The sequence below is a fragment of the Grammomys surdaster genome, unplaced genomic scaffold, assembly GCF_004785775.1.
Source record: "Grammomys surdaster isolate TR1022 unplaced genomic scaffold, NIH_TR_1.0 317, whole genome shotgun sequence".
Taxonomy (NCBI): domain Eukaryota; kingdom Metazoa; phylum Chordata; class Mammalia; order Rodentia; family Muridae; genus Grammomys; species Grammomys surdaster.
In genome coordinates this window covers 2,467,738-2,476,835 of record NW_021604736.1, presented here as the reverse complement: position 1 = coordinate 2,476,835, position 9,098 = coordinate 2,467,738, and positions in this window count along the sequence as shown.

Here is a 9,098-nt window from a genome sequence, read left to right as displayed (position 1 = left end):
ACACACACACACACACACACACACACACACACACACACACACACACACAATCTTTTATACTCTTTTATACAAAACCTAGATTCCTGGTATAAAAAATCATGAAGACCAGGAAGCCTGCCACCACACTATATGAGTGAGCAGGCACCACTACAATGCAAGTACTTGCTAGAGAGATGAAAAAGAGAGGCAGACTGGTTTGTGCACTATGAAGAGAGCAGAACTGGAGACACAAAAGTAGAATCAACCTGATGTGAGTAGACTGCACTGCTGGATAAGCCCATGGTGAGGGCTGCCATTGAGGGCCATGTCTGGGTCTGTAGCTCTACAGCAGCAGGGATCTGTGTCAATGTCCCTGGCCCAGGCTATCATCAAAGGCCATGCAGATGTGTCTAGGCTGGGCTGGGCTGCCACCTGGGCAGCATGAGAGAGCTGGACCTGAGGGGATGAAAGCAGAAGAACTGGTTGCAACCAGACCCAGTCCTGAGGGCATGAACAATGGAGAGTGAGTCCTGCCCCTTGGAGGCAGGAGAGATGCTCTACCATACCCCCTCCTCCATCAGGGCAAAGTGGGCCAGCATGCCCTGGTAGCACAGGCACAGGAGAAATGGCAGGTTGTCTACCCAGGCCCAGATCTAGGGCTTTGAGTTGGCCCATCCCAATATCTACCCAATCTATGAACTTCTGCAGCTTGTGAAGGGGCTGGTCCTGCAGGATATTCATGACACAGGGCAACTGTGTACCTAGGATGAGTTACAGTGAGGGTCCAGTATTGATAGTACAGTAGAAGCAGAGGCTTCTAACAGAACAATGACTCACTGCAATGAACATTTGCAAGTAAAGCTGTTTGGGCAAAAAGGTATATTGTGTGACACATTTTGACATGTCACAGCTTCCACATCGATGTGGTTTCTTGATGTTTGCGTATCTGTTTGTTTTTGGTTTTGTTTTCCTTTTGGAGGGGTGGTTACAAGGAAAGGAGTTGGGTATGGAGGGACTGGGAGATGCGTGAGATCCGAGTGCATAATATGAAATTCACAGAATCAATAACAAGTTTTTAAAAACTCATTAATACTAAATTAAGTAACAGAGAAATGTTAATTCCTCCAAATTAATTTCCAAGTAAATTATGTGGCACTTTAAAAGTAGAAAGCAGGCCATGAATTGGTAGGGCATGCCTTAAATCTCTGTGAGTTTGAGGCCAGCCTGGTCTACAAAGTGAGTTCTAGAACAGCCAAAGCTACTCAGAGAAAAGAAACTCTGTTGAAAAGAAGCAAACAAGCAAGGCAAATAAATAAATAAATATAAAACAAAACAGAATACAATTTTTGCCAATTTGTTTTGTTTTGTTTTGTTTTGTTTCGAGACAGGGTTTCTCTGTGCAGCCCTGGCTGTCCTGGAACTCACTCTGTAGACCAGGCTAGCCTCAAACTCGGAAATCTGCCTGTCTCTGCCTCCCAAGTGCTGGGATTAAAAAAATAAAACAAATCACAGAGATATTGTAAGAATGTGCTTTCATGTTACTCCCAGGTGTGAGGACATGGGGCTGCAGTGAACTGTCTGCCGCAGTGACTGTGATTTGCCTCATTCTCTAGCAGCAGCATTCTTTTGCCAACTGTTTATAGTTTCTCTGATTAATGATGTTTGAAATTCTGGGAACTTTTCAGAGGATATATAAATGCTAGAGTCCTCTCCCAATAGGTGGGTTTGGTGGTTGGTGGTTGTTCAGAGGAGTTGGTTTTTCCTTGTTAGTGGTCATAATCAAAAAAGAAACTGGAAGAAAGATGTGGAGAAAAATAGAGCCACAGCCGGTGGTGGTTGTTCAGAGGAGTTGGTTTTGCCTTGTTAGTGGTCATAATCAAAAAAGAAACTAGAAGAAAGATGTGGAGAAAAATAGAGCCACAGCCGGTGGTGGAGGCCCGGGAGGCTTTCCATGATGCAGCGGTTCCCACATGCAGGAGGAAGTCTAAGGTTCCAGAGGCTGGGGGCTTTGAAGCAGTAGGCCCCAATGACACAAGGAAGTCCTTGGTTCCAAAAGGTTTATTGTCATGGCGGATGGTGGATGGATCTGGGCGTGCCCCCGTAACACTCAGGGAAGTCCTGAGTTAAATAGGGAGGGAGAAAGGGGGAGGATGGGGGGGAAGATCTGGGGAGGCATGCTTAATTTGCTCTGGCCTTCATTAGTATGTAAATCCCTAGGTCCTGAGGCCTATAGTCACACCCTCTACCTGTGCACTTTGGGAGGGGCTGTCCTACGTGACTGAACAATGTAGATCTATGGAGACTAGACTGCTTTTCAGGACCCTGGGTTCTCAGGGTGCGCTGAACTCCTGCCGGTTTTCACGCAGAGTCTCGGTGTTCTAGACAACTGCCTAGCCATGAATACCCTTACGCAGTCCCACGGAAAGATTCAGAGATCTCTATTTTTCTCCCCTCTATCCTTTCCATCCCATCTAGAGATGAGGGAGGAGTGGTGAAACAAGTAGGATAAAGGGTCGGATAAAGAACCCACAAAGTAGCAAAGTCCAGCTACAGGTGATGTCTTAATTTGGATCTCCAAAGTTAAGTATAACAATGGAAAATTTGATTTCAAATCCCATAAAGAAAATGGCAGGGGAAAAAAGAATAGCTATTATTGTTTTAAGATACCAGAAAAAAAAAATTATTTTGCCTGCTACTGCTGGGATATCCCCCTCTTTGCTCCCAGAAGGAATTTTGTGTTTTTTTTTTCTTTTTCTTCTTGATATATTCTGTTTCAAACAGGTTGGAAGAATGGCTGAGCAGTTGGAAGAATAACACGTGGAAATGGAGGACCTAAGAAATGAAAAAATGGCGGAAATGGAAAAACAAAAGGGGTCACTCTAATCTCTCTTTTTTGAAAGGGTTGAGGATTGCAGAAGTGGCAGTGCAAAAGGAGAGGTTGTGGGTGAGGGTAGAAGCTCTTGAGAAGCAAGGAGCTTGGGAAAGGAGAGAGCAAAAAAAGTGCAGTCCTGATGGCTCAGCAAGAGAACAGGAGTTTCCCACAGAAGGAAAGAGGGAAATAAACTGTGATGGAGGGCAGTCAGGTAAAAGAAAAGCTGAAAACGCAGAAGAATCTAATGAAAACAGCACATTGTGAAAGAAGGGGTTAATCCTGAACCCAGCACACCTCCAGAAGTAGAGGAGCCGGGGGTTGCATGATCATTACCAGCTTTCCCAGTAGTCATACAGCATAAGCCTGCTAATGGTGTGGAACAAGGTTATGATGAGATAGGATGATATCCTATAGAAATGATTGATCTAAGGCATTTTAATGAGGCCATGATTTCATATATGATGCATTTGTCTTATGTAAAACAAATTCTAAGTAATTGGGCTAAACAAAATGGAATTATTCCCCAAGACTGGAAGGGACTAGTAATAGCTGTACTAGAGGATGGTCCACAGTTGTAATGGTTAACATGGTGGATGGAAGAAGCCATGAATATTCAACAGTGAAATAGAGCAAAGGGAATGAATATAGTAACAAATCAGTTGCTGCGTATAGGGCAGTACTTTGATAGACAAGAACAGATCTAATTTAATGACACTTCTATAGACCAATATCACTTATTGGCTTTAAGAGCTTGGTATGGGCCCTCAAAAAAGGTCTTCCTCATTTACAAAGATTATACAAGGCTCTGGAGAAGACTTCACTGATGTTTTTACATAGATTAGTCTTAGCTGTGAACAAAGCTAAGAAACACTGGGTTGTGTAAAAAACTGTGGAATTAAATCAACCTATATAATATAATGATGTATTAACACCAGAATGGAAGCCAGTGGATTTTTTTTATATTTCCATAGGCAATTAAAAGCTGTGGATTCCATCAAAATTTATAAAGATTAAAATTGAGCAAACAAGATCTCCTGAAAACCTTGACCACTGACCTGAAAAGTGCTTAGTTAATTGAAAATGTCTCTGTTTCTAATTTCCTGATATACACAGCATAATTAGTAGCTTAAAACAGAAAAGGAGAAATGTAGTGAGAATTCTGAAATTTTGATAACTTTTAAAAAGAATGTGTTTTCACTTTAATCCTAGGTGTGGGGACATGGGGCTTCTTTGTAGCAACTATTATTTGCTTCATGTTCTACTACAGGCATGGATTTTTTTGTCAGGTGCATATAGTTTCTACAGTTGTGGCATTTTGTTTGGAATTCTGGGAACTTTTCAAAGGGTACATAATTGGTAGAACCCTGATAGATGGGGTTGGTGGTTATTGGTCTCATTCAGGTTTGGTTGCAGTTTTTAGTAGTTGTGCTCAAATTAAAAACAGAAGAAATTAGATTCAAGGACTCTCTCTCTCTCTTTCTCCCCTTTCCCCTCTCCCCCTCCCCCCCCCCGTTCTTCCCTCCCCCTCACCTCTCTCCCCTCTCCTGTCTTCCCTATCTCCTTTCCCCTCTCTCCTCTCCCCTCTCTCCTCTGTCCTTTCTATTCTATCTAGTGATAGGGGGCGAAACAAGGGTGGGAAAAGAACTCACAAAGTACTAGAAGACAGGCTACACATTCCAGACCAGGTTCTCTTTTTTTTCTAATTTTGATTACATTAATAAAGTTTATTTACTATGTGCATCTTTATGTGTGTATCCACAACTGGACATGCCTACGTACTACATGTGGAAGTCAGAGAACACTTCAGAGGTGTCAATTCACTCCACAATTTGGCCTCTGTGAATGGAACCCAGACCATCAAGGAAGCTTGCTGACCATCTCCCCAGACCAGGGAAAGTTCCTAACTACTGAATTTCTTGTTTTACAATTAGACCTTGGAACTTCTTATTCTCCCTTTGTTGGTGGATCAGATCATAATTCTCTTGGGTGAAAGTAAGGAATTTATGGTCCCTGGCCAAGATCTGGAAAGCAGATCTATTTCCTGCCACCTCCTCATCCTTCAGACTGAGAGTACTCAGCTGTGAACACTGCTCCAAAAATAATGCCTTACATGCTGATAATTAGGACATTCTGGTCAGAAGAGGTTGGTACTATCATTCTACAAAGCAAAATCTCATTTTCTTAGATGATAAAATCCCTAAAGTCCAAAATCTCTAATCAAAATATTGCTAATATCAGAACTCAAAAGAAATAAAATCTCAGAAACAATATTCTATAAAATTGTTTAAAATTACTTAAATGACTTATATTTTAAAAAGAGAGTTAGCTGACAAAATTGTAACATCTCATAGGCGACATGACGTGATAAAATGAAATAGTAACATAAAATCAACATTTGTACTTGTAACAGTATGAACAGCATTCATAAACAATAGGTCAAAAGTAAAATGTCTTTATATAGGTCACTGTAATTTGTAGCTATGTCTACCAAACTTTATGACTACAGTCATCTGAGGAAAAAGAAGTTTGTTGCTGGACATTTTTTCTAGTTCTAGCTCAGCAACAGAAAAAAAAAAAAGTTGGTGGTCAACTTCTCTCACCCTAGCTTCAGCTCCAAGACAATCAAGACAATGACTGTGAAGCACTGACTTGGACCTGTTCCTTAGCAGGCTGAGTATTGTCACAATGCTGTTCCTGGAACTTTTCCTGGTTGCCTTTGGACTGTTCTCTAAGTCCCACCCCCATTCTTTATATTTATCTTTAATCCTGTAGTTCAGCTCAGAATATGAGTCTTTCATGCAATCAGCAACACGTTTATAGATCAGACTTCACATTTTTCTTCTTTGGTGGGATACATTCCTTGCATTCTTTTGAGTTGAGCATGGAAAATACAGAAAATACATATCTTACCACTAACTGTTCTAATGACTTGGAAAGATCTTAACTTTATAAGCCACTTTTGAGTTATAGTTTTCTCTATAAAGCAAAGTTTTATTAAATTCTTTACATTGTTTCAGTTCTGAAAGTCTTTTGAGGTGGTGATAAGATCCTGACTATACTATGCAAGGATTAAACACACAGAGTTACACAGACACAGACACAGACACACACACACACACACACACAGACACACAGACACACACACACACCAACTGGCACAGACATTTTCATTAGTGAGAGAATTCATTAATGAATTGATCTCTTTCAAACCTTTTTGAATGATTTGGAAAAAGATGAGTTATATCTTATAAGGAAAACATAATTTTTTAATAACTAGTTATAATTTGGGCTTTTAGATATTTTGTTCTTCTGTTAGACATACCATCCATAGTTTGATATTCTACCACTAAAGTGGTTTAAATAATTGAACTAAGAAACCAAGAGCATCACTAATTGTTTCCCAGTTCCATCTACCCACCTTCAAATTCTACAATTTCAGTTTTATTTATTGTTGAAAAATTCCACCATGTATATGTACCCCATTTTCATTATTCATTCATTGGTTGATGGACATGGATATCTTAAGTGTATCTGTGAAGTAGGATAAGGAATTCCTTGGCTATATGCCCAGGGGTGGTAGAGATACATGATATGGTAGTTCTACTTTGAGCTTTTTAAGCTACCTCTGTACCGATTTCCACAGTGACTGCATAAATTAATACCCTACCAACAGTGGACAAGGAGTCTCCTTTCCTCAGAACCTTATCAGAATTTGTTTTCATCTGTTATATAAATGGAAAAAATGAATAATGGAACAGGAAAGTTTAAATAGTGGAGGGATGGAAATGAAGATTAGAAGAGGAACTACAATGAGCAAAAACTAACACTAAAGTCCTTCTGCAACAATTATAAGAAATACTACTGCTGCAAAAGCCTCCTACACTGAAAATATACTCATATAAGAAATATTAAATAGAGTTACTCTATAATGGGGAAAACAATTCCCCTATTGAACATAAAGACTAACAAAAAGCTCAATGTTAGGAATAGGTTTTGTCTATTGGAGTTATTGGCTGATAAGGTTCCATGAACTGCCAAATATTACAGAGTACTGCCATTGCTCTTGGTTACCCTCCAGAACTTGACAGTAATATGCTGTTGTTGAATATGTCACCGACTTGAGCCACAGGCTACAGAGAACTCAAACTAATACTCATTTTGAAAACTCATTCCTCCTGGTTAGCTTTTACAGTGCTGGAAAGTGTCACCTGTGCTAATGAGGAGAGAAATAATTATTACTTTTATCCAGGTGTAAAACCTGTGAGCTATAATAACAGTCTGTTTGGTAAAAATATGCCCACAAGTGCAAATAGTTGCATGAATATCATGGGAGTATCAACCATTTTCTGATGGGATTTGAGGTTCTTTCTATAAGATGGGACTCATATCTGGCACTATAATCAGGGCCACGAACCCATGGCTTGATGGCATGTAGATCCTAGAGTAGAACCAATTACTATTACGCTGCTAAAGGAACACAGTATTAAATTTGCTCATAATGACATATTTTTATACCCATATATCTGTGCTTCTCTCCACCCTCATCAGAGAAGTGTATTTTTTTGCTGGATATTGTAATAAACACAGAAACTGTCAAAATATGGAGACTAAGATACTATGGAGTGTTCAGCTTTAAATGGAACATCTATATTACATACCCTCAAGGTTCAGGAACAATTGCAGAAAAGGAGGCAGAAAGATGGTGAGATTCAGAAGCAGTAGATGATTACAAAGAAACAGTATTTTCTGTCCACAATAGGACAGCTGAATATATGAACTCACAGAGCTAGGTGTGAGTATGTAGGCATCACTAATTAAACTTAATATGTTTAAAATGTTGTTTTAAGTTAGTTTGGTATGGAATGATAAAGACAGATCTAAGAGGACCCAGGAAGGCTAATGTGATCAAAACACAATGAATGAAATTCTTAAAGGATTCATAAAGTATTTTTAAGGGTAAGAACACCTATATTTCATTCATAAGAAGAATGGAGTTCACAGTTATTATAGTAAATGTTAGAACCAAATTTTAGGGACTGTGCAGACATATGTCTATCTCTGTGTGTCTGTCAGTCTCTCTCTCTCTCTCTCTCTCTCTCTCTCTCTCTCTCTCTCTCTTTCTCTCTCTCTTTCTCTATCTCTCTCTGTTTTTCTGTATCTCTTCATGTCTCTGTGTGTTTATGTGTGTGTATCTGTATCTGTGTTGGTGTGTGTCTGTTTATTTCTGTCTCTCTGCATATGAAAACCAGAGATTGATGTTGGATGCCATTTCCAAATTGGTTCTCCACCTTATTTCTGGGACAGGGTCTCTCATTGAACCTGGAACGCATCAGTTTAGCTGGGCTGGCTGGCCAGCAAGCTCCTGGGATCTGTTTGTGTCTGATTTCTCAGCACAGAGATTACAGATGAGTATATATCTGTGATCAGCTTTTTACAGTGCCTGGGATCCAAAATCAGGTCTTCATGTGTCTTGGTTACTCTTCAATTGCAGTGACAAAGCACCATGACCAAAGCAACTTATAGAAGAATGAGTCTATTGAGGGCTTACAGATTCAGAGAGTGAATTCATGACCATTATGGCAGGAAGCATGCCAGTAGGCATGCAGACATTCTGCTGCCACAGTGGCTCAGAGCTCATGCCTTGTGTCACAGCCACAAAGTAGAGAGAACTAACTGGGCTTTTGAAACCCCAGAGCCCAACCCCCAGTAATACATTACTTTCAACAAGACCACACCTCCAAATTCTTCCCAAACAGTTCTATAAACTGGAAACCAACAAATATATGAACTTATGAAAGTCATTCCTATTTAAACAACTACATTATTCTTCTGAAACAAGTATTACACCAAATAAGCCATCTCCCCAGACCTGGGAAAATCTTTTAAATCTTACACCACTATTGTTGGACCCAAAACAAATTTTAGATGAAAATTAATAGGAGGGCTAATTACAAAAATTAAGAACTTGTAGCTCATGGAAGTTAAGTAACTCGGTTAAGAAAATACAGATTGTTGTAGGGTCATAACGAATTTCAAAAGCCATGCTTGTTCTTTTTACTTTGTTACTCTATAATTTTCCAAGCCATGAAAAACATATGTCATGGGCAAATTAGATCCCATGTTGTACTAATGTTTTTTGGAAACACCATGGTATATAATCAAAGAGCAATAGCTACATGTACATGGTTATTTTTGTTGTTGTTGTCTAAAACGTTATAAATGCTCATAGTAAAATAAAGGCATGCAA